At 37.2% G+C, this 26,144-nt stretch overlaps 1 pseudogene; it reads right to left on the bottom strand.

The window, feature by feature from the left end:
• Positions 1 to 19,900: 19,900 nt before the first annotated feature.
• Positions 19,901 to 25,848, bottom strand: LOC127482627 (histone H2A.Z pseudogene; annotated as a pseudogene).
• Between the last annotated feature and the right edge of the window lie 296 nt (positions 25,849 to 26,144).

Below are 26,144 nucleotides of genomic sequence, written 5' to 3'. Positions count from 1 at the left end.
TTTGACTGTGGTAATCATTTTGTATGTATACATATATAAGATCTTCAAGTTGTACATAAAAATGCAATTTTATTACATTTCAATAAGTTATAAAAATAAATATATTTAAAAATAAAGGGTACAGCAACACCTACTTAGAGGACCACTTAAGAATAAGAAAGATAATAAATGTGGAAGTGAAATCTTCAGATTTTAAGATATATCACTGTAATGAAAAGATAGATACACTGTTGACCTTATGGTAATACTGTGGGGTGGCAGATGCTTTTCATAATTGAATTTAATACAGTTTGTCTCTATTTTTGTGCCCTGATCTTTTTATAAACTTGTTCGGATTACATAATATTTTGTGACAGTGTTGAGTTTCAAACCACACACCTTGACCTGAGCGTTGGCAGCCTGGTTTCATAGCCAGTTTATTGCTTTGATTCTCAGAGAGGAAACAGCAAAGGTTGGAACAACACCTGGTTCATTTATCACGGGCAGTCATATGTGAAAACAAGCTCAGGGCTTTAGTCAAGGTTTGTGTTTGCAGAGAGAACAGAAACGTGTGCTTTTTAATAGACTTTGAAGATCTTGGTTACTGGCGCTTTATGAATGCTGCAGGGATTCTGCAAAAGCACCAGGCCTCTTGCCCATCCGCACTGAAGAGAGCACGTGGAGATCTCTTCACAGGAACCTCGGTTCAGAGCATCTAGTTCTTGTCTTGATGTTAGATATCAGGGGAAGGTGGGCGAGATCAGCTGCCTTGCTGCCTGCTCCACTCTTTGAAGGAGACCATGTCAGGGAGAGGACTCTCTTCCCTTTCATCTCTGAATCTTGTGTGTGGCCCTTTAAGATTCTTCTGTGCAGCCCATGGGCACTTTGTTATAGCTGACATTGAGTCCAGGGAAATCAGCAATGAGATGAGAATGTTTTGGTATCAGGCCGCCATTTGTCAGTATGGTTTAAAAGGAGTATTGGAGTCTAATTTATTAAAACAAGGATATTAAGGACTATTTCTACAAATTTATCATGGAGACCAAGCTGCCTTTCTCATTTCCCTGAAGTTTTTCTCTCCTTGTGTGCATGTGCCCCAAATGCCTTCATTTACTCTGGCTGATCTTTGCCAATACAGGGCAGTTTCCAATAACCTGCAATCATCCATCCCTAATGGTCACATTACTATCAAATATCTCCCTCCACACACAAAATGGCTTTTAGCTTATAGTTGTGGTTGAGGGTAGGAGTTGGGAGATGAATCACTAAAATTAATTGTGCTAAGGTGTAAATAACCAATTGAGATTCCATTTAACACCTCCCAAAGATATTTTCATTTTTGGAGAATAGTTTGATACCATTCAAAATAATTACTTTTTTCATGGCAGAATTCTAGTTCTTGGCTCTTGGATTTGGTTTGATCCAGACCTAGCTGTTGCAACCATTTGGTGACTGAATCGGTAGATGGAAAATATCTATCTATCTATCTACATGTGTGACATTCTCTGTTCCTATTGCTCTTCCTTTTAAATAAATAAATACATTGTTTCAAAAATAGAAAAGGTAAATCTGACTCTTGTATATATTAAACTGCTTAGAATTGCAGATTTAGAACTACTGATAAACTTTTCAAGAATCTACCTTAACTTTGATCCTGTTTTCTCATTACATAATCATGTGGTAAAAATCCAGGTAAATCATTCCCTTTGGTTAAAGAAGAAGTTAAAGAAATGCAGCTAATCACTAGGTTAAATGCCTAGCTGTCTTCTGGAACTAACAAGATGTATTTGGATGACCAATACAACTGTCACTTTAGAAAGATCTTTATGCAGTCAAGGGTGTGGGCTGTGAATGCATAATCTGTCTGATCCTGTACAAACTATCTTTTTATTCTTTGGGTTTTTTATTTCATTAGTAAAATGGGGAAAATGATGGAGTTAAACTAACGACACAATTTGGAGAACTATAGGAATTTCTACTCTGTATTATTTGTGAGTTTATTACACACATAACTTGGAAAAATGTGCTAACCTGGGATTGGTGCTGTGATGCAGCAGTTAAGATGCAGCTTGGAACACCTGATTCCATATGGAATGCTCAGCATGTGCTCCAGCTTCCTGCTAATGCACTCCCTGGGAGACGGAGTATGATGGCTCCGGTACTTTAGTCCTTGCCATCCAGGAAGATATTGATGGAGTTCTGGGTTCCTGGATTCAGCCTGGCCAAGCCGCAGCTGTTGGGGACATCTGGGGAGTGAATCAGCGGATGGAAGACCGATTTCTCTCTCTCTCTCTCTTGGTCTCTCTGTTTTCCTCTCTGGCTTTCAAAAATAGGTAAAACTTTAAAACATGCTGTAACTAAGACAAATAACCTCTTTTGATAAAAAAAAAGTCATGTAATCAATTCTCATGTGAATTGTGACATACTTATTAGTCATTTGAAAATATTATTGATCTAAAATTTATGATTGTTCTACTAAAGAATAATGACAAGAAAATTAATATTTTTAAAGAAGAGCAATAAAAATCCCATAATATAACCAAATTTTTACCAAGTATGTGTGTTCTAATTCTTATACCTTATACTTGCTTTCTATTTGAAATACAAAACAAAAGATGCATTTATATTATTTTTACCTCATGTGATTCCTTATGCTACAGAGTTAAAAACCTCTAGCAGAAGTGGATGTAGTGTTTGCTGTGCCACATACCCAGCTAGGCTGTGGTAGGGTTTAGAATTGTAACTTAATTTGAGGATTTTTTTATAGAGTTGGCACAGTAGCATGACCCAGAATCAAACTGAGTCAAGACTTTTTACAAGATTGTATTTTTTTTAACTTTTATTTAATAAATATAAATTTCCAAAGTACAGCTTATGGATTACAATGCCTCCCCCCTCCCAATAACTTCCCTCCCACCCGCAACCCTCCCCTCTCCTGCTCCTTCTCCCATTCCGTTCACATCAAGATTCATTTTCAATTAGACAAGATTGTATTTCTGATGACAATGGAAAAGAAAGTTGGGAACAATCCTGAAAGGATATGCTCATTCTTGAAACCTGCTATTTTTATGTTTTTCTTCTAACAGTCCACTAATAATTTCATTCCAGGCTTATCTGTTCATGAAATTTTGCCTCATTTTGATTTGTTGAATTAGCTGCATCCATTCTTGGAAGATTTATCATCTAATCTAATTACTAAGTAACAGGACTTCAATCTAAACATATTTTCTCATTCCAATATATATTTGTACTTTATATTCCTTTTGATTCTCTACCCTAACATCCATCTGAAATTTAGTTTCTTCACTTTATTCTAAAGAAAATTGTGTACCATTTTCCCAGGAAAATTGCACTTCTCTCTCTGAATACTCTGAGTGTGCACATCTTTTCAGCATGTGGGGCATTTATCACTATCAGGTAACTCTTTAATTCCAGAAATTCAAGCTGTTTGTCTATCAAGTCAAAAATCAAGTTGAAAGGCAATCATTCATGCATTTGAAGTAGGTACCAATTTTTTTCTGCCTAAATTTATCATACTACTTACTGAAATTTCTCCTTTTTTGGAAAAATAGAAACAATGAAATTTCCAATCTCCTTATGGAAATTCTACACCAACTAAATAGATACTCTGATGTTTAAATCAATCACATATAATTTTTAAAGAAAAAAAGTAATAGACTTGTTAAATTAATTTATTAATTTTTGAAAAACTTTTCCTACCATGGTCCCCTACCATCTTTCCTAGGGGCAAAGTGCACACATAGCTCTGGTACCAGGTTTAATCTGCATCAATCCCTGTATATCACTTCTGCCAAGGGACTCCCCTCCCCATTTAAGCCCTTATCAAGCGGGTTTTCTCACCAATCTGTTGCCATTACTAATATTTATTACATGCTGGGATAAATGCATTATAATATTTCTTTAAGAATCACCATAGACTTTTTGTAGTAGATTCTATATTCTTCATGCTTCAGCTAAAGAAAATGAGGTTAAGAACCTGCCAGCGGCCACACAGTTACAAGCCAGCAGAATTCAACCAAAACAACGATGGCAGGTCACAGCTCCAGTGGCTGGGGCTCTTCTGTCCATGTGGGAGACCTGGATTGAACTGCTGACTCCTGCCATTGGCCTGGTGCCCTCCTGGCTGGTGGGGTCATTTGGTCTGCTCAATCACCCAAATACATATATAAATAAACACGAACAGGTCAAAGTGAGTGCCTGGCTCCTACAGCTGTGCAGGGCAGACAGACACTCAGAACGCCTGCTGCTGCTGCCCTGGAATCTCCTTCCTGTGTTTCCACATATACTACTCCCTGTAAGGGAAAACGCACGTCAGTCAATGCCCTGGTCATGGCATCTGAGCTACCCAGTCTTCTTTCCTGGAGAATTCACTTTATGTTTCACAGGAATAGATTCCCTGTCTCATCAATCTAGTTGCTATTCTGGATGATGTATCATCCCTTTGGATTTGCATTTTTACAAATTCTGTGAAGTTTGGGAGTGTATGCTGAGTTTTCTCCAGTCTTCTTGTCAGAGCGAGGCTAGAAGACAATGAAAAATCCACTCAGCTCTCCATACAAACTTTGAATCTAAATGTATCTGTGGTAAGATTCACTTTTTTTGTAGCCACAAATCAGATTACTACTTCCATTGGCAGAGTACAGTACCCCAAAAGCCTTGCTTTTTTTTCATTGATTAAATACAAAATGCCTGGGGTCGGTGCAATGGCATAGTGGATAAAGCCTCCGCCTGCAGTGCTGGCATCCCATATGGGTGCCAGTTTGCTCCACTTCCAATCCAGCTCTCTGCTATGGCCTGGGAAAGCAGAGGAAGATGGCCTAAGTCCTTCTGCCCTTGCACCTGCATGGGAGACCAGGAAGAAGCTCCTGGTTCCTGGCTTTGGATCAGCACAGCTCCAGCCATTGTGGCCATCTGGGTCACAGCCAATGGAGGACCTCTCTTTCTCTCTGCTCTTGCTTCCCTGTAACTCTGCCTTTCAAACAATAAATAAATACATCTTAAAAATAAATAGGCTCACATTCAGAAATCTACCAACAATAGATGCTGGCAAGGATGTGGGGAAAAAGGGACACTAACCCACTGTTGGTGGGAATGCAAATTGGTTAAGCCACTATGGAAGTCAGTCTGGAGATTCCTCAGAAACCTGAATACAACCCTACCATTCAACCCAGCCATCCCACTCCTTGGAATTTACCCAAAGGAAATTAAATTGGCAAACAAACAAGCTGTCTGCACATTAATGTTTATTGCAGCTCAATTCACAATAGCTAAGACCTGGAACCAACCCAAATGCCCATCAACAGTAGACTGGATAAAGAAATTATGGGGCATGTACTCTATCGAATACTATACAGCAGTCAAAAACAACGAAACCCGGTCATTTGCAACAAGATGTAGGAATTTGGAAAACATCATGCTGAGTGAATTAAGCCAGTCCCAAAGGGACAAATATCATATGTTCTCCCTGATCGGCGATAACTAACTGAGCACCAAAGGCGAAACTTGTTGAAGTAAAATGGACACTATGAGAAACAGTGACTTGATCAGCTCTTGTCCTGATGGTTGATGTACAATGTAATACTATATCCATTTTAGTATTTTTTTGTTCTAGTACCATTGGTTGAACTCTGTAATTAACACACAATTATTCTTAGGTGTTTAAATTTTAACTGAAAAGTGATCCCTGTTAGGAATCTGGAAAACATCATGCTGAGTGAAATAAGCCAATCTCAAAGTGACAAATGCCATATGTTCTCCCTAATCGGTGACAACTAACTGAGCATCAAAAAGGAAACCTGTTAAAGTGAAATGAACACTATGAGAAATGGTGACTTGATCAGCCCTTGCCCTGACTGTTGATGAACAACTTAATATGTTATCCCTCTTAGTATTTTTGTTTGTTCTACTTAATACTTTTGGTTGAATACTGTAATCAATACACAATTATTCTCAAGTGTTGAAACTTAACTGTAAAGTGATCGCTGTTAAATATAAGAGTGGGAATAAGACAGGGAAGAGATGTGCAATTTGGGACATGCTCAAGCTGACTTACCTCAAACGGTAGAGTTAGAAACATACCAGGGGATTCCAATTCAATCCCATCAAGGTGGCATGTACCAATGCCATCTCACTAGTCCCAGTGATCAATTTCTGTTCACAATTGATCATAATGATAGGACTAAGAGCCAAAGGGAGCACATAAACAAGAATAGTGTCTGCAAATACTAGCTGATAGAATAAAAAAGGGAGAGAATGATCCAACATGGGAAGTGAGATACACAGCAGACCCATAGAATGACAGATATCCTACACAGCACTCTGGCCTCAGAATCAGCCCTTAAGGCATGTGGATCCAGCTGAAAAGCCCATGAGAGTATTACAGGCATGGAAAGCCAAGACACTCTGGGGGAAAAAACAAACAAACAAACAAACAAACAAAAAAAAACAAATGAAAGATCTCCGCAAGTGAGATCCCAGTGGAAAGAACGGGTCATCAAAGAAGGAGGTACCTTTCTCTGAAGGGAGGAGAGAACTTCCACTTTGACCATGGCCTTGTCTAAATATGATCAGAGTCGGTGAACTCAGGCGGCTTCCATAGCCTTGGCAGCTCATGACAAGAGCCTAGGGTGATTACTGAGGCCATAAACAAGAGTGTCAATTTGTTAGTCATCAACAGGAGTCACTGTGCACTTACTCCTCATGTAGGATCTCTGTCTTTAGTGTGCTGTACATTGTGATTCAATGCTATAACTAGTACTCAAACAGTATTTTTCACTTTATGTTTCTGTGTGGGAGCAAACTGTTGAAACCTTTACTTAATGTATGCTAAACTGATCTTCTGTATATAAAGAGAATCGAAAATGAATCTAGATTTGAATGGAAGGGAGAGGGAGTGGGAAAGGGGAGGGTTGTGGGTGGGCGGGACGTTTTGGGGGGGAAGCCATTGTAATCCATAGGCTGTACTTTGGAAATTTATATTCATTAAATAAATTTAAAAATAAATAAACAAATAAATAAATACAAACAAAATGCCTGTCAGATTTTCTAGCCTGCCCCAAACTTGAAATGTGATAGACAGGAACACAGTGGAATTTTATCAAATTGCTATACTGGCAACAGTTTGATTTTCCTTCCTTCCAAGGGTTAGAATTGTTTTTCCCATTTGCTTTAATAGATCTGTCAGAGTGTACAACATTCTCCTGCTAAGATAGAGTGATAGATGGCAAGAAGAACATTCTGACTCTACACAGTTGAATTATAAAATAAAGAAGCATGCTCCTGTTTGGTTTCTTTTAAAAAGAGGGATACCCAGAAGAGAAGAAGCCTTGAGAAAATAAAACAAGTTAAAAAGGAAAAGTTTTTCAAAAATTAATAAATTAATTTAACAAGCACTTATTAAATATTGCTTAAGTGATAGACACCATGACAAGTGCCAAGAATACCAAGATAAATAAATAAAACACTGTTATTCTTAAAAAGCCCTTGGTGCACTAGAGGAGACCCAACAATTTCACTGTATTGGTACATGATTTTGGTACTTTTCTTGCACATGTAAATGAAAAATGGGAAAACCCAACAGAAAGAGTGAGGATCCCTATTTATTGAGAAGTCCAGAAGGATGGATGTTATACCTGAGCTGCAATCAAAAGAAAGAACAAGAGGCTCATTGTTGAGACAGGATAGAGAGGTCACAGCATGGCAAGTCTCACATTTTAAGTAAAAAGGTTTGTATTTTTAAGACTACAATTCAAATCTTGGCTAAAATGAATTCTGTGAATGAGCTTTGAAAATATCCCAGATCCCATTTCTAAACATTTTTATTGGGTTTGTATGAAATAGGACATTGGCACCAGTACTTTTAGAAGCTCCCTAGCATTATATTTTGTTTTGTTTTTTCTTTTGTTTTAATGCATAACCAGGTCTGAAAACTGCTGTTTTTATTTATTTTTTAAATAATAATTTATTGTATTTTGTGTTGCTATTGATTAACTCTTTTTTAAAAAATTTATTCTCCCCTCCCCCAATGAAACAGAATACAGACTTAATGAATTTCATCAGTTCAACTTTAGGAATATAGTGATTCTTCCCACCATACCCGCCCTCCCACCCACTCTTCCACCCCTCCACCTCCTCCCTCTCCCTCTCCCATTCCCATTCCCAATCCCAATCCCATTCTCCACTAAGATCCATTTTCAATTAACTTTATACACAGAACACCATCTCTATACTAAGTAAAGAGTTCAATAATTTGCACAGAAAAAAAAAACCAAAACAAAAAAAAAACTGTTTCTCAACAGTTGAGACAAGGCCTGTTCAAAGTCATTGCATCTTGAAGTTAATTTCACTTTCTATTTTTTTTTAGAAACTTGATTAACTTTAAAGAAGCACCTAATAATGATACATCTTCTGTGAGCACTTAGACATAATAATAATACAACCCTTTGAGGACAGAGGTCCTGCATATGAAGTTAGTGCACAGTGATTCCTGTTGTCAGTTTAACAACACTCTTATGTATGATGTCAGAGATCACCTGAGGCTCTTGACATGAGCTACCTAGACAATGGAAGACTTTTGAATCCACAGACTCTGTCAGTATTTAGACAAGGCCATAAACAAAATGGGAGTTTTGTCCTCCCTTTAAAGAGAAGTACCTCCTTATTTGGTGACCACTTCTTTCCACTGGAGTCTCACACACACTGAGATCCTTCATGTAGGACATTTTTTGCCTCAGTTCTTGGCTTTCCATGCCTGAATTGCTTTTGTGTGCTTTTCAGCCAGACCAGAATGCCTTAAAGACTGATTCTCAGGTCAGAGTGCTACTTAAAGTGATTGTCATTCTATGAATCTGCTGCGTGGACTGCTTCCAACATTGGAGTATTCACTCCTCTCCTTTTTTTTTTTTTTTGGACAGGCAGAGTGGACAGTGAGAGAGAGAGACAGAGAGAAAGGTCTTCCTTTTTGCTGTTGGTTCACCCTCCAATGGCTGCTGTGGCCGGCACGCTGAGGCTGTCACACCACACTGATCTGATGGCAGGAGCCAGGTTTATCCTGGTCTCCCATGTGGTGCAGAGCCCAAGTACTTGGGCCATCCTCCAGTGCACTCCCTGGCCACAGCAGAGAGCTGGCCTGGAAGAGGGGCAACCGGGACAGAATCCAGCGCCCCCACCAGGACTAGAACCAGGTGTGCTGGTGCTGCAAGGCAGAGGATTAGCCTAGTGAGCCGTGGCGCCGGCAACTCCTTTTTAATTCTATCTACTATTATTACCAGACCCCTATTCCTATCCATATGATCAGTTTAACACTTAAGATGGTATTTTTACCACCCAGTTGGGGTCTCATGGCAAGTTTTTAAACTGTACCCTTAGAAGTAATTCCATAGGAATGTATGCAGAACTGTATAACTTACACTTCATAATTACAATTTTAGGAACATGATGATTCTTCTTCCTCCTTCTCATATTCTCACTCTTATTTTTTATTGATATCTAATTTTAATTGACTTTATACACATATATTTAACTCTACATTCTCTCTCTGTAACTCTGTGCTCTGTAACAGAGATTCTGTTAAAAAAAACTTAAAATATTTACATTTAAATACACAAAAAGACAGTTTTTTGTACAGTAGCTTCCTTTTATCTTTCTGTCTCACTTGGAACTGTATCTAAAAATCACACTGAATCTGTTAAAAACTAAAATTTTTTTAAAAATTTTAAAAATGTAAAAATATAAAATTATTGTATGCACTGTTTTTTTTTAAATCCATGACCTTGCAAGGTTTGAATTCCATCACTCTCAAGCTGCAATGAAAAATTCTGAGTCATTTTCAAAGTTCTTGGCAGAGAAAGAAGTATAAATCACCAACCTCCTCTCACCCACCACACCCCTGCAATCACTGGTACAGAAAAGATGTCACTGGTTAAGGCAAAGGACCAGTGTAAAAGATCTGCAAAGTTACCACAAGGTAAGGCGAGACTGATTTCCATACTGTCAGTCTCATCTTGGGAGAAGCAAAAAGCCAACAGTGCTACAAACCAAAAGTCTAATGCTTACAGGCACAAAGAAAGAGAAATATATTCTGATTCCATATTATTAAAAATATTTTATTTATTTATTTGAGATACAGAGTTACAGACGGAGATAAGAAGAGACAGAGAGAAAGGTCTTCTATCCACTGGTTCATTCCCCAAATGGCCACAGTGGCCAGAGCTGAGTCTATCTTAAGCCAGAAGCCAGAAGCCAGGAGCTTCTTCAGGGTCTCCCATGCAGGTGTAGGAGCCATCTTCTGATGCTTTCCCAGGCCTTAGCACAGAGCTGCATTGGAAGCCAGGACACGAACTGGTGCCCTTATGGTACACCAGTACCTCAAGGAAAGACTTAGCCTACTATGACACAGCACTGGCCCCCTGATTACACAATTTTAATATATAGACATAAATGTGGTGAGAAGAATGTATATCAGTTACTATGTCTTCAGCATTTGATATTAGTAATAAAATGTAAATAAAACCATTAGAAAAATTTTAGAGTTACACAAAATACAAGCAATAGATTCTGAGAGTATATTAACATAGAATTTATTGCAATCAAGTAAGCTTTATTTCAGAAAAGCAGAATTTATTCAATAATGAGACATAGACTTGGGGAAGCATTTCCATAGATCTTATTCTGTGTATTTTCTTATTAGCTTGAGTTACTATTCAGTTGGGTCTAGCTTTATCTTGTTTTCTGCAAAGGCAGAAAATTGCAAAGTAATACGACTGGCATAGAATGTAAATAATCAGAAAATGCTGTGCAAATATTAAATATATTGTTAATAAAATTGATGAAAAAGATAAAGCAATTCAAACTGACTAATTAGAAAATCTAAATGACTGACAACATTTCCAGTTTTGTGTACAGCTTTTGAAGGGTTTTTTTTTTCAAAGACAGAACTGCTCTATAGCATATTTATGAAGATGACATATTGAACACATATCCACCAAAATGTCTATGAAGTGGGAAAATGGAAATGAACATAACAATAAACTATAACAAATTTAGCTTATAACAATAAGCTAAAATAAAAAAAGGGTGCCATCAAGTGGGATGAGGTATTAGCATTCTCCTTAGAAACAGATTCAATCGGATACACCATATACAATATGGCTCTATATATGAGGTTTTCAAAAAGTTCATGGGAAATGTGCATATCCTTTAATTACATTTACGGTAATTTTATGAGTACTCTTCACAAATATGACATAAATAGCCTATGATATCATATTGTACACATATAGGCTCATGTGACTAGGAAATCTGCCCAAACCAAAATCTGCAGAGCAGGCCAGCAGGCTAGAATTCAGAGATGAGTCAATGTTGTAGTTTGAATTTGAAGTCAGTCTGCTGGTAGGATTTCTACTTGAAGGAAGACAGTCTTTTTTTATGAAGACCTTCAACTGGTTGTTCAAGGCCCACATCTATTCTGAAGAGTAACAAATGATTCACTCAAAGTCTACTCATCTAAAAATACCTTCACAGAAATATCTAGAATAATATGTAAAATCATAGCTGGGTATCACACCCTAGCAAGTTGAAACATAACATTAACCATCACATTGGGAATAGCATTGGATTGAGTGGTTAAGTTACTGCTTTGGAGGCCTGCATCCCATATCAGATAATTGGTTCAAGTCTCAGCTACTCTGCTTCTGAGCCAGCTTCATTCTACTTGCACCCTTCTAGGCAGCAGAGTGCTTGAGTCCTTCTACCTGTATGGGAGACCTGGATGGAGTTCAGGTCCCTGACTTCAGCTTGACTCAGCCCTGGCTGTTGTAGGCATTTGGGGATGAACCAGCTGATGAAAGAGCTCTGTCTGTCTCTGTCTCCTGGCCATTAAAATAAAATGAAAATAATGAAAACCTATCATCACAGATGGTGCTTGAAGAATATCTTTTTTTAAAAATGAAAGCAATCACATTTACTGAGAAAATATGGAATCATGGACTAGCATGTAAGAAAAAAGGAATGAGCTTGGATTATTTTTCAGAATCCAACTTGTTATCCACTGTAACACAAATACAAGGAGAAGAAAACAGTTGAACAAAAACTATTGGGACAATTAACTTGATCTGTGTATTCAGGGCAGGTGGACCAGTTGGCTCCTTGCTCTTCTGCGCTTGAACTGAGCAATTAACAGCAGCAATGCTTCCTAACAGGCTACATCTCAGTATAGGCACTAGGGTGGAATGGAATGCGTAATACAGAGAAGCAGTAAGTTCTGACTCTTAGATAGATAAGGGGCCATAAGTCAGGGCGATGCACATCACACTAAGTGGCACATCCTACATTTACAATGATTAAGTAACATGAAACAGAAATTCTTAAACTCAAGAGATGAACTTACAATCAAAAATCATCAATGGTCTGCATGAGGCATGCAAGGACCTTTAAAAACAGATGTTTGAACAAAGCACAGGACAAGAGATTTCTTGGCACGTGGTAATAGCAGATCATCAGAACTGTAAATCAAGCAGGCTTTGTAAATCTAGTTGATGCTCTACTTTTATCCTAATGGAATCCATTAACGGCATTTTGCCATTAGTGTAATGTGACATATTGAAAATAAAAACAAAACGTAATAAGTGATATAGCTAGATAAAACATAAAAACCATCAATCAAGTGGGAAAACTATTTGGAATATGGATGTCAAAATCCACATTAAGGCTGCAACCCATACAGATACAGGCACACAGAAACTGGCTCTTGGTCTGGGTTCAGCCTACCTTGCTTTGTTCTTTGTACTTTTAGGGTATAAGCAAAATGAGAAATAATACAAGGCTAACCAGAGTACAAAAATTAACAGTATACCTTACTTTAATAAAACTAGCATCCCAAAGGCATACTTCAGTATCAGAGTGAATTAGAAATAAACTCAATATCTCTTAACCCCTCACTTGCCAAGGAAAACTGCCTATTTAATGACAGAATCAGGCAAAGGGAGAAAATATCCTCTGAGAATTGTGACATAAGGTGACTCTCATGAATTTACAATCCAATTCACTTTGACTGTGTGAAGCACATCACTCTAAGTGATGTTTGTAATTAAAGTGGTCCCACGGAAACAGTGCTTCTAGCTGCCAGAGTTGTAAGACAAAACCACAGGGAAGGAAATTCCCTATAAACTGGGCTTCAAAGAATTCTCACAAGTAAACCTACAAGGAAAAGGATCAGTTTACGGTAAAAATATAAGAAAATAAATCATTAAGACCTATATAAAGTAAGACATCATAAGTGAAAATCGACAGAAAGAACAGGTCAAACAAACCTTTACGAAATACACAACGCCATATTTATTAAAGCTTAAAAAAAACCCTTAAATATAAGTTCAGGTAACAAGAAACCAAAATTACCCAGAAAAAAAGAGCAAAGTATCCAGCAAGGCTTTTTAAAAATCAATAACTAATATTTAAAATAATCGATGGACAATTTAACAACAGCTTAGACAAAACTAAAGAATTTGTAGGGGTCAGTGCCGTGGCTCATTTGGTTGATCCTCCGCCTGAGGTGCCAGCATCCCATGAGGGCAGCAAATTCTAGTCCCAGCTGCTCCTCTTCCAGTCCAGCTCTCTGCTGTGGCCCGGAAAGGCAGTGGAGGATGGCCCAAGTGCTTGGGCCCCTGCACCCGCATGGGACACCAGGAAGAAGCACCTGGCTCCTGGCTTCGGATCGGCGCAGCACACCGGCCACAGCAGCCATTTGGGGAGTAAACCAACAGAAGGAAGACCTTTCCCTCTGTCTCTCTCTCACTGTCTATAACTCTACCTGTCAAATAAAAAAAAGAAAGAAAAAAGAAGAATTTGTAAACTTGAAAGTGGGCATTTGGCCTAGTGGTTATGACGCCAGTAGAGCACCTGACTGCAGCCTCCTGCTAACGCAGACCGTAGGAAGCAGTGGCTATGGCTCAAGGAATTGGGTTCTTGCCACGTATGTGGAAGATCTGAATGGGGCGCCCGGTCCCTAGTTCTGGCCCTGGCTCAGCCCAAATTATTGTGAGCTTCTGGGAAATGAGCCAGGAGATGAGAGTTCTGCCTTTCTCTGTCCCTCAAATAAATTTTAAAACATTACAAGAAACAGAATTTGTGAACTGGGTAATATGTAAAGCAAAGAACTCCACAATGAAGCAAAAGACCAAAATAAATGGAAAATATAAAATAGAGGTTAACACACAAGGAGGATAGAGTAAGAAATGCCAATATTTATGCCTAAATTGCCAGAAGATGACTAACATAGAGTAAATATTTGAAACAATGACTACTATAAGAATTTTCCTAATTTTTAAAAAAAAAATACTTCAGTGGGAAATTCAATATACTAAGTCTGATAAAAACAAATATATATTTAGCACTTTAATAATGGAAGTACTGAATGCCAAATCTAAAGATAATATAACATACAAAAATGTAGTGTTTGAAGAACAGTTATTTCGGGTCTTGATTTACAACACAATAGAACACAACACAATAGAAGTGAAAATACAGTGGAACAAAATCTTCACTGGGCTGAAAGAAATAGCAATCTAAAATATTTTACCAGATGCTTCCAGTAAGTGCAAACTAGTTTGCCACAGATCAATACTTCTTCCAAAGACAAACAGAATGTTCGGAAAGAAAACATCCAACAGAAAAAAACTTGTTCAAATGTATTACAGCCCTACCCAGATAGCAAGGTATTGAGGAGCCAAACCCAGAGTAGTGAACTTGACATTTGTTGCCAATTTCCTAGCTGAGGCATTTTGCTGTCTTGGAAGCTGTTTCAAGACCAAGAACCAGGGCAAGGCTTTTTGGTCTCCTAAGACTGGGGGAAAATAGAGTTCTGTCTGGAGTAGTTGGGGGCCCAACAAACACTGCTGGCTTTGGCTGGAACTCCCAAAGACCACACTCTAGGAATAGCAGTAAATTATAAATAAATACAATCCATGAAGCCCAGCTCAAAACAATTATAATCCCTGGCTAAATTGAAATGATATATTCGGAACTTACCACCTGACAGAGCAAAATAAAGCTTGTCTGTAGGAAGATCTTTCTTCAAACAAAGGTAGGGAATTAATCACCAGGAAAATGAATGCCTCCCCCCAAAAAACTAAAATGAGTGCAGCTATATACCCACCAAATACCAAAAATTAAAGACTGAAAATTCCAAGTGTTGGCAAAAATATGAAGCTGTCATATGCTGTTGGTGGGAGTACAGGCTGGTGCAAACACTGGGAAAGTTTTTGGCATTATAAAACAGAACACAAACATACTTCATTCCTAAACAATTTTGTTCCTAGGTATAGAACCAACAGAAGTCAATAAATGTAGACAAAAGGACATGTACAAGCATGTCATGGAGTGTTGTTTGTAATATTTCCAAACAGGAACAATCCAAATATCCATCAACCATAGAAAGGATAATCAATTATAGAATTTTTATACAGTGGAACACTATACATAATGGAAAAGGCTAAATGATTGCTACACACAATATAGATAAATCTCATCAATAAAAAATTGAACAAAATAAAAATCAAAAGTGCATACTGTTTGAGAACACTAACTTACTACATTAAGTGTTAGGATAGAAGTTACCTCTATCTATAGCAAAGACAATAGACGGAAAGTTCAGCAGGATCTCCAAGATATTCTCTATCTTGCTCCGAGTAATGGTTGCTCAGGAGTTTTCAGTTTGTGGGTATGTCAGCTAAATGAATACAGATGAATTATTGGTCTTCTTCATATATGTCATAGTTCAAGATAATTATTTTCTTTTTTTAACTTTTATTTAGTAAATATAAATTTTCAAAGTACAGTTTATGGATTACAATGGCTCCCCCCCCAATAATTTTCCTCCCACTCGCAACCCTCCCATCTCCTGCTACCTCTCCCCTTCCATTCACATCGATTCACTTTCAATTATCTTTATATACAGAAGATCAATTTAGTATATACTAAGTAAAGATTTCATTAGTTTGCCCCCACACAGAACATAATGTGTAAAATACTGTTTCAGTACTAGTTATAGCATTACTTCACACTGGAAAACACATTAAGGACAGATCCCACATGAGGAGTAAGTATACAGTGACTCCTGTTGTTGACTTAACAATTTGACACTCTTGTTTATGGCATCAGTAATCTCCCTAGGCTCTAGTCAAGAGTTGCCAAGGCTATGGAAGACTTTTGAGTTCGCCGATGTCAATCTTATTCAGACAGGGTCATAGTCAAAGTGGAAGTTCTCTCCTCCCTTCAGAGAAAGGTACCTCCTTCTTTGATGACCCATTCTTTCCACTGGGATCTCACTCGCAGAGATCTTTCATTTAGGTCACTTTTTTTTTGCCAGACTGTCTTGGCTTTCCATGCCTAAAATCCTCTCATGGGCTCTTCAGCCCGATCCAAATGCCTTAAGGGCTGATTCTGAGGCCAGAGTGCTGTTTAGGACATTTGCCATTCTATGAGTCTCACTTCCCATGTTGGATCATTCTCTCCCTTTTTGATTCTATCAGTTAATCTAGACTATCACTAGTCTTGTTTATGTGATCCCTTTGACTCTTAGACCTATCAGTATGATCAATTGAGAACTGAAATTGATCACTGGGACTAGTGAGATGGTATTGGTACATGCCACCTTAATGGGATTGAACTGGAATCCCCTGGCACATTTCTAACTCCACCATTTGGGGCAAGTCCGACTGAGCATGTCCCAAATTGTACGTCTCCTCCCTCTCTTATTACCAGTCTTATATTTAACAGGGATCACTTTTAAGTTAAATTTAAACACCTAAGAATAATTGTGTGCTAATTACAGAGTTCAACCAATAGTATTAACTAGAACAACAACAACAAAAAAAAACACTAAAAGGGATAAAGTATTAAGTTGTACATCAATAGTCGGGACAAGGGCTGATCAAGTCACTGTTTCTCATAGTGTCCCTTTCACTTCAACAGGTTTCCTTTTTGGTGCTCGGTTAGTTGTCACTGATCAGGGAGAACATATGATATTTGTCCCTTTGGGACTGGCTTATTTCACTCAGCATGATGTGTTCCAGATCCCTCCATTTTGTTGCAAATGACTGGATTTCATTGTTTTTGACTGCTGTATTCTATAGAGTACATGTCCTATAATTTCTTTATCCAGTCTACTGTTGATGGGCATTTGGGTTGATTCCAGGTCTTAGCTATTGTATTATTTTTAAAACTTTTGCATAGTGAAGCCAAAATATTCAGATAAACGGATATTACATGTTACAGGAGACTCTCAATAAAGGAAGCTCCAAAGGGTGTACTGTACTTATAAGTTCCTGCATACCTTCTTTAGCCTGCAGTGAAAGAAAGGATATGCACACTTAAATTTTAAAGATGTAGGTAAGGTGATCATATATTGATAATAAATAATAATAACAATTTTATCTTGCCTACTTAGAAAAGAGAGTCAAATAAAACAATGTACACAATTAGGGAGTAGGTTTAATTAGAATTAAACTGTCTTAAATTCTTGATTAAGAAACAGTTGATGCTCATTACCTTTGGGTTTTTAAAAAGTACAATGCATGTTGTAACTTTCTGCTCAGCTTATTGTAGAGAAAAAAAGGTGTAAAACTTCTAAACTGGAAGAAATTAGAGGGAAAATATAGGTGAATAATCCAGTCATTTCACAGGAAAACTAGTCAGGAAAGGGAAATAAAACATAAAAGGTAGAATGAATAAAAAGCCAAAAATAATGTGGTTCACATAAACCAAAATGTATCAGCAATTAGAATAAATATGAATAACTTGTTTCTCTAAAGCAGAAAAACGTAGACTAAGTAATACAAAAACAAAACCTAGGCATAAATTCTAAACAAAAATATTTAAAAGACCAGGGTATACAAAAGTTAAAAGTAATAGGATAAAAGTGAAATTGTAGTCAGATATTAACCAAAATAATACGATGGAAAAATTAAGTAAATATCAGATAATATGGACTTTGAGGCTAAGGTATTAAGGTAAATGACGACAGTAACTTCATAAAAACTGTAAGTTCAGTTCACAAGAATTTACTAATTTTAAAATGCAGTCCTTTAGAACAGTGGAAAGCTTTTAATACACATATTTATTTTCCATTGTTCTGTATATTTTTATTCCATATCTGTTAAGATAAGATTGCATATTTGACTAAGTAACCAATAGATTAAGCAAATAAAAATTAGTAACACAGAAAATTTGAATAAGACCATATATGATACTGAAGAACAAAACAACAGTCTATACATTTGATTATTTTTAGCTTACACAAAATATTTTCAAAAATGGGCCGGCGCCGCGGCTCACTAGGCTAATCCTCCGCCTAGCGGCGCCAGCACACCGGGTTCTAGTCCCAGTTGGGGCGCCGGATTCTGTCCCGGTTGCCCCTCTTCCAGGCCAGCCCTCTGCTGTGGCCAGGGAGTGCAGTGGAGGATGGCCCAGGTGCTTGGGCCCTGCACCCCATGGGAGACCAGGAAAAGCACCTGGCTCCTGGCTCCTGCCATCGGATCAGCGCGGTGCGCCGGCCGCAGCGCGCCTGCCGCGGCGGCCATTGGAGGGTGAACCAGCAGCAAAGGAAGACCTTTCTCTCTGTCTCTCTCTCTCACTGTCCACTCTGCCTGTCAAAAAATAAAAAAAAAAAAATATTTTCAAAAATGGATTGCAAACTGGACAATAAAAGAAAATAGATCACACAGATTTTTCTCTGATATCAACAACACTAAAGTAGAAATAAAGACAAAAAGATAGCTAAATAAATTGTATGTTTGAAAATTAGAAGCATAATTAAAATTTTAAAATATTTAGAACTCAATAAATACTACCTATCAAAATTTGTGGGATACAGTTAAAGCAATAATTTTGGACTTAATGATATTGTATTACATAAGCAAAATAACATTAATTAAGCTAAGTAACCATCATTAGAAAGTAGGAACAATAACACAGTAAGTTAAGAAAATGGACAAGTGAAAAGACTAGTGAAATTATCAGTTGGAAGAGGAATGTTAGTAGCATTAGAGATGGAGAAAAGATAATTCTACACGTAATAAGAGTCAGAGAAGCAAATCTCTGTGAATTGATTGGTACAGCAAAGTGTGAGTAAGGATGATTATAGATATTATCCACCAATTCTGGAATTAATTATAATTCTTTTCCTCCGGGAGTTGATGCACAACTTGGCCAAATGCAGGAAATGGAAGTGAAGTGAGCTACCATTTCTTGAATGCAAATATAATTTCTTGAATAGTCAGTACAGCATCATTCTATATGTTAATCTTATTACTTCTCACAATAGACATTTGAGATGCATCTGTTAATTTTCTAATTTGACCTAAGCTTCAAATCTATAAACTTGTCCAAAGCCACATAGTTATGTATGAATGAACAGAGATTTCAGTTTAGGTCTTGCATTTTAAAAGTCCATTAGTTCCAGATTTTGTTTCAGACCTGTTAAATTTAAGTTGCCAGAAAATCCTCTAAGAAATCTGGGCAACATTGCCTGTGATCTGATTGCCAAAAGAAACTTAAGATGAATATATGCTCCTGACAAACTTCCTCAGCATGTTACTGAACTGCAATTTGCAATTGCAATTTGCAATTTTTGTGATTTGCAATTGCATTTGCATTTTTTCTCATGAATCATTTTATTTTCCACAATAACAAAATAGCACTTCTTTATCTGACAATGATCATAATGCAAATAAAAAGAATGAGCTTGAGAAATATTCGTGGAACCTACAAACTCTGATTTCAATGCATTCTGCTTGTTGGTGTATGAATCACATGTAGAATTGATTACAACTGTGGAAGCTAAAACTAATGAATTACATTCAAATCCAATGTCCTTAAAGTCTCCCAAACCAAAATGAGTCATCACGCTTTTGGCAAATAAACTGGAGGGCTTTATTGGAAGTAACAAAAGAATGTCTCTGTACATTTAACCAAATAATCTTGAAAGACAAATTTATCAAAAGGAGAAAACAGGAATTGTTTAGGGGAGTTTCCTGTGGATAACTTTACTTGAATAATTGTTTCTTTCCATGGATCCTTTCATGGCTGTCTAATCATATACAATGAAGAAATAAGTCAACAGAAATGCATTATTCTGCCATGTTAATTTTGGACTGTAAAATTGCCTAGTGTATCCTGAAAAATATTTATCCACACATGGCTGATTCTTCCTGGTGAAACTCTCAAAGGTTATTAGAGTAAAAATGAAAGACCAAAAGGACCCAAGAGGAAGATGATTTTATTAAAGGTTATTTCTAGAACAGGAAATCAATTTTCAGAATATATTGGTAAACATGAAGACACAGGAATCTAACTTCCTACAGTCAATTCTTAAATGCTCAAGAATAAAAACAAAGCTATGGTCTATTATAAGGGGATGTCATTTATTTCCACTAAAAGAGGGCATTTGAGGTCAGTTATCAAGAGGTAGAGAAGATGTTAGTCTTATTTTACAAATGTTAGTGAGAGGCAAAGTCTTTCATTATGCAGAAATTTCATTTCTTGGAAAGCTAATTAAACACCCAACTTGTTCTAATAGGATCACAAAATGGCAAAATTGTGTTGTTCAGAAAGATACAGTCCCCTGGAATCATCAATGCTAGATAGATGTTAGTAATAAAATAATAAGGAATCCGGGCATCCTTTAGACAGTATTCTGTTGTCCTTTCTTCCCAATCAGAGACTGTGGATGTATGGAATGACACCACTAGCAGCAACTGCAGCTTTGATGAGAAAGTCCAATTCTTCATCACCACAAATAACAAGTTGCAAGGAACGGGGGGTGAGGAAAGCACTTTCAGTCTTTTGATGTCTTTCCTGCCAGTTCAAGTACCTCTGCGATGAAATATTCCAGGATGGCTGTCCTGCACACAGCAGCAGTCACATCCACAAATCTGTGGCTGGTCATCCTAGATTTCAGGTGTTGGTGAATGTGGCCCCCTGAGAACTGCAAGCCAACTCTCAGCAAGTGGGAGACCGGCTTTGTCATGGCCTTTGTGCAGTCCTTCCCAGCCTTACCTCCAGCCTTTGAATTCTGCTGAAACTCAAACAAGCAAGACAGAGAATAGGCTAATCAGACACATAGTGAGATCCCTCTGCCTAATTCTTCAAGGTACGGCTATTCAAACTGTGCTCAGCGTTTGTATTTGCCATGTGTCTTTTTATGAACATAAAGAGCAGAAAGAGAAATAGATCTTGAATTAGAACACTTGGATCAAAGTTTTGGCTTTACTAATGAGGCCAACACGGTTGCCTGTCATTAGCCATTCTGCATCCTTGGTGCTTCCACAACCTCTGTTTCAAAGTTTATATTTTATTTATTTGTATACACACTATGATTTTGTTTAATGAAATATAATTGTACAGTCTGAATTCAGTAGCTCTGATCTGTAATGCATTTAATAAATACTTACTAAGCATCTGCTATGGACCAGGTGATAAACTCTGCAATACAATGATGAACAAAACATGTCCATGCCCTCATGTCTTCAAATAGCTGTGTTTCACATAACACTGCTATGATCTTATATTTTTCATGTGCCTTTTTATAAACAACACAGACTTTCATTTCTGTCAAAATTGATCATCTCCGCCTTTTAATTGGGAAGTTTGGGCCATAACATCTAGGATAATTGACGTATGTGGATTTCTGCTTTCATTATTTGTTTGAGCTGCTTCCACCTTATTTTATCCTTTCCTTTGATCAGTACTCTTCAGTCAAGACCACCAGGATGCTACAATATCCGAAGCATGTCATGGTAGAATAATACGGGTTTATTGTTCCTTAAAATAAGAGAGGCCACATTCCATGAGGAAATATGAGAAATCATGCTATTATTATACTACATTATTAAATTAAATTACTGTAGGATTTAGGCTTATATAAGGAGAGTTCAAGAAAGTGAGGATTTGTTCTGGACTCGATAATATAAGCAATTCTATGATTGTGTCTCAATAAATCTTATCTAGCTGTAGAATTGACTAGAATGAGGCTAATGCTTTAATTGGTAAAAATGCAGCTCACCCAAATTAGTAAGGATAGAGGGTGCTTGACCATTTGTATGTGTTGGATAATGCTTATGTTTTTGTCTATGTTCAAAAATCATCACAAAGTAAACTACTTTTGGCTTTGATCAATCATGGTTACAGAATGAACTTGTTGGAACAATGAGTGGCAAGCAATGCAACTGCAAGCAACAGCAGGGCCTGATAGTTCCAGGCCAGTTCCTAAGTAAAAAAGGCTGCTTTTCTCTTTCTTATATGTATAGTGATTTTTCCATGTTTCTTTCTCAATTTTTTTCCTTTTCCAATAAATTGAGTTGTTGTTATTGTTATTTGGGTATTTTTCTTATTCCATTTTGATTATCACTAATGCTTTAGAAGTTATATACTCAACTTATTTCTGCCAATTTTTACATATGAAACTTTAAAGGAATTTTCCAAAAAGTTAAATTCAGTCTTCATAAATCTTCTGAACAATACACTGCTTTTATGTGACATTTCCCTGGTAAAATTCCTCAAACTTCAGTTTACGTGATTTAGTTTTTTAACCATCTTTTAAAAAGTATTCATTCCAGCAGCAGGTAGAAAGACTGACAATCAAGAGACCTGCTGTCTGTTGGTTCACTTCCCAAATGCCGGCAACAGGTGAGGCTGTGCCAGGAGGAAATCAGGAGCCAGGACGTCAGTTTGGGCCTCCCCTGTGGATGGCAGGGACCCACCAACACGAGCCATCACATGCTACCTCCCAGAGCGCACGTTAACTGGAACTGGACTTGGTGGCAGAGCCAGGGCTTGAACACAGGCAGTCTGATACGGGACGTGGCTGTTCCTCAGAGGGTCCTAGCCACTGTATCAAACAATCAGCATTGTTTAGTTTTTAAGATTGTTTTTACTTTTGTTTGCTACATGAATTAGATTTCATAACTACATTAGTTTTACATTACATTTACATTATATATTTATTTTCTTTCTAAGCATGTTTGTGCCCAAGACTTTCCTTCTAGGATCACTTCCCTTCTTTTTAGAAAGTACTTTTAACATTGATATATACTTCACATAACATAATATTCCTATTAATGCACATTTCAGTGACTTCAGCACATTCACTACGTTGGGCAATCATTGCCACTATCTAATTTCAGAACATATTCATTCCCCCCAGAGAGAAACCTATTAGCAATTAGTCCAAACTTTCCTCCTTTCACTCCCAGTGAGTCATTAACCTTTCTGTCTCTATGAATTTGTCATTCTGGATATTTTGTATAAATGCAATCGTGAAGTGTGTGCTCTTTTGTGTCTGGTGTCTTTCATTTATTATTTTTAATTTTAATTTTAATTAAAATGAGTTTGTAACAGACTCATTGTGATGTGGAGATATAATTCTAAGAACATAATGATATTCCCTTCATCCCTCTCTCTCTCCCTCCCACTCTCCTCCCTTCTCCTTTGCTTTTTTTTAGTTTTTGAGATAATGTATTTTTAAATTCACATTACCATATAACAAGACTTAATGTTTCACTAAATAAGAATATTAACAAGGAAAAAGCAAAAAGACCCTGGTTTAGTGGCTATCAACAATAATTGAAAGGAAGAATGGCCATTTCACCCATATATGGTAAATTTTGAAGTAATCAAAGACATTAAAGTTGCAGTAGTATAACGTTCTTAACCATTGGTTTCAAAAAGGTATAAAACAAAGTCTCATACAAACTATATTTGCAGTAATACTGATACACACAGCCATTTTCTTTTTTTGTTTGTTGGTTTGTTTTTTAAATTTCAGCTTCCACATATAAGGGAGAACATGTGCTTTTTTTTTAACAACATTATTATCACATTCTTTTTTTTTAACTTTCATTTAATGAATATAAATTTCCAAAGTACAGCTATGGATTACAATAGCTTTTCCCCCCCATAACTTCACTCCCACCCACAACCCTCGCCTCTCCTACTCCCTCTCCCCTTCCATTCACATCAAGATTCATTTTTCAATTATCTTTATATACAGAAGATCAATTTAGTATATATTAAGTAAAGCTTTCAACAGTTTGCACCCACACAGAAACACAAAGTGTAAAATACTGTTTGAGGACTAGTTATAGCATTAAATCACAATGTACAACACATTAAGGACAGAGATCCTACATGATGAGTAAGTGCACCGGTGACTCCTGCTGTTGATTTAACAACTGACACACTTTTTTATGGCGTCAGTAATCACCCTAGGCTCTTGTCATGCGTTGCCAAGGCTATGGAGGCCTTTTGAGTTTGCCGACTTCAATCTTATTTAGACAAGGTCATAGTCAAAGTGGAAGTTCTCTCCTCCCTTCAGAGAAAGGTACCTCCTTCTTTGATGGCCTGTTCTTTCCACTGGGATCTCACTTCAGAGATCTTTCATTTAGTGTTGTTTTGTTTGTTTGTTTGTTTGCTTTTTTTTGCCAGAGTGTCTTGGCTTTCCTTGCCTGAAATACTCTCATGGGCTTTTCAGCCAGATCCGAATGCCTTAAGGGCTGACTCTGAGACCAGAGTGCTGTTTAGGACATCTGCCATTCTATGAGTCTGCTGTGTATCTCGCTTCCCATGTTGGATTGTTCTCTCCCTTTTTTATTCTGTCAGTTAGTCTAGACTATCACTAGTCTTGTTTATGTGATCCCTTTGACTCTTAGACCTATCAGTATGATCAATTGAGAACTGAAATTGATCACTGGGACTAGTGAGATGGCATTGGTACATGCTACCTTGATGGGATTGAACTGGAATCCCCTGGCACATTTCTAACTCCACCACTTGGGGCAAGTCCGATTGAGCATGTCCCAAATTGTACATCTCTTCCCTCTCTTATTCTCACTATTATATTAACATGTGGTATTTGTCTTTCTGGGTCCAGCTTATTTCACTCAACATGATGTCCTCCAGTTGTGTACATTTTCCTGCAAATGATCGCATTCCATTCTTTTTTATAGCAGACTAATATTCTTCATCCATTTTCTTTATCCATTCATCTGACGATGGACATCTTGGCTTGTTCTAAATTGTGGCTACTGTGAAAAGTGCTGCTATAAACATGGTGGTGCAGCTATCTCTTGGAAATATTGTATTCAAGTTTTTTAGGTATATACCCAGTGGTGGGATTGCTGGCAAGTCTATTTCTAGTTTTAAAAGAAATCTCTACGTTGCTTTCCACAGTGGCTGCACTACTTTACATTCCCACCAACAGTGTATAAATGTTCACCTTTGCCCACATCCTTGTTAGCATTTGTTACTCTGTTTTGAATTTTAGCCATTCTGACAGGAGTGAGGTGTTATCTCATTGCAGTTTTGATTTGCATTTCCCTGATGACTAGTGACATTGAGCATTTTCTCATATATTTGTTGGCCATTTGTATTTCTTCTTTTGAGAACTGATATTGAAATCCTTCACCCATTTGCTAACTGGATTGTTTATTGTTGTTGTTGTCATTGTTTTTTTATGTTGCTGATATACTCAGGCTATTAATCTTTTTTTTTAAACTTTTATTTAATGAATATAAATTTCCAAAGTACAGAATATGGATTAATCCTTTATCAGACAGACGGTGTGCAAATATTTTTTCCCATTTCATTGGATGTCTCTTTACTCTATTGATCATAACCTTTGCAGTGCAAAAACTTCTGAGTTTGATACAGTCTTATTTGTTTAGGTTTGCTTTTGTTGCCTGTGCTTTGGGGGTCTTATCCAAGAAGTCATCCCCTATACCAATGTCTTGGGATGTTATACCTACATTTTCTTCCAGCAACTTCGTAGTCTCTGGTGTTTAATTTAGATCTTTGATCCATCTTGAGTTGATTTTTGTGTATTGTGAGAGATATGGATATAATTAAATTCTTCTACATATACACATACAGTTTTGCCAGTACCATTTGTTGAAGAGATTATCTTTATTCCACTGCAAGCTCTGAGTACTTTGGTCAAAAATCAGATGGCTGTATATACATAGATCAATTTCTGGGATCTCTATTCTGTTCCATTGATCTATGTATCAGTTTTTATGCCAGTACCATGCTCTTTTAATTACTATAGCTTTTTGGTATGCTTTGAAATGAGGTATAGTGATCCTCCAGCTTGAATTTTG

Source organism: Oryctolagus cuniculus, chromosome 1 (genome assembly GCF_051225735.1).
Source record: "Oryctolagus cuniculus isolate XC-2025 breed Fujian yellow rabbit chromosome 1, ASM5122573v1, whole genome shotgun sequence".
In the NCBI taxonomy this organism is placed as follows: domain Eukaryota; kingdom Metazoa; phylum Chordata; class Mammalia; order Lagomorpha; family Leporidae; genus Oryctolagus; species Oryctolagus cuniculus.
This window is presented reverse-complemented; position numbering and strand designations above follow the sequence as displayed.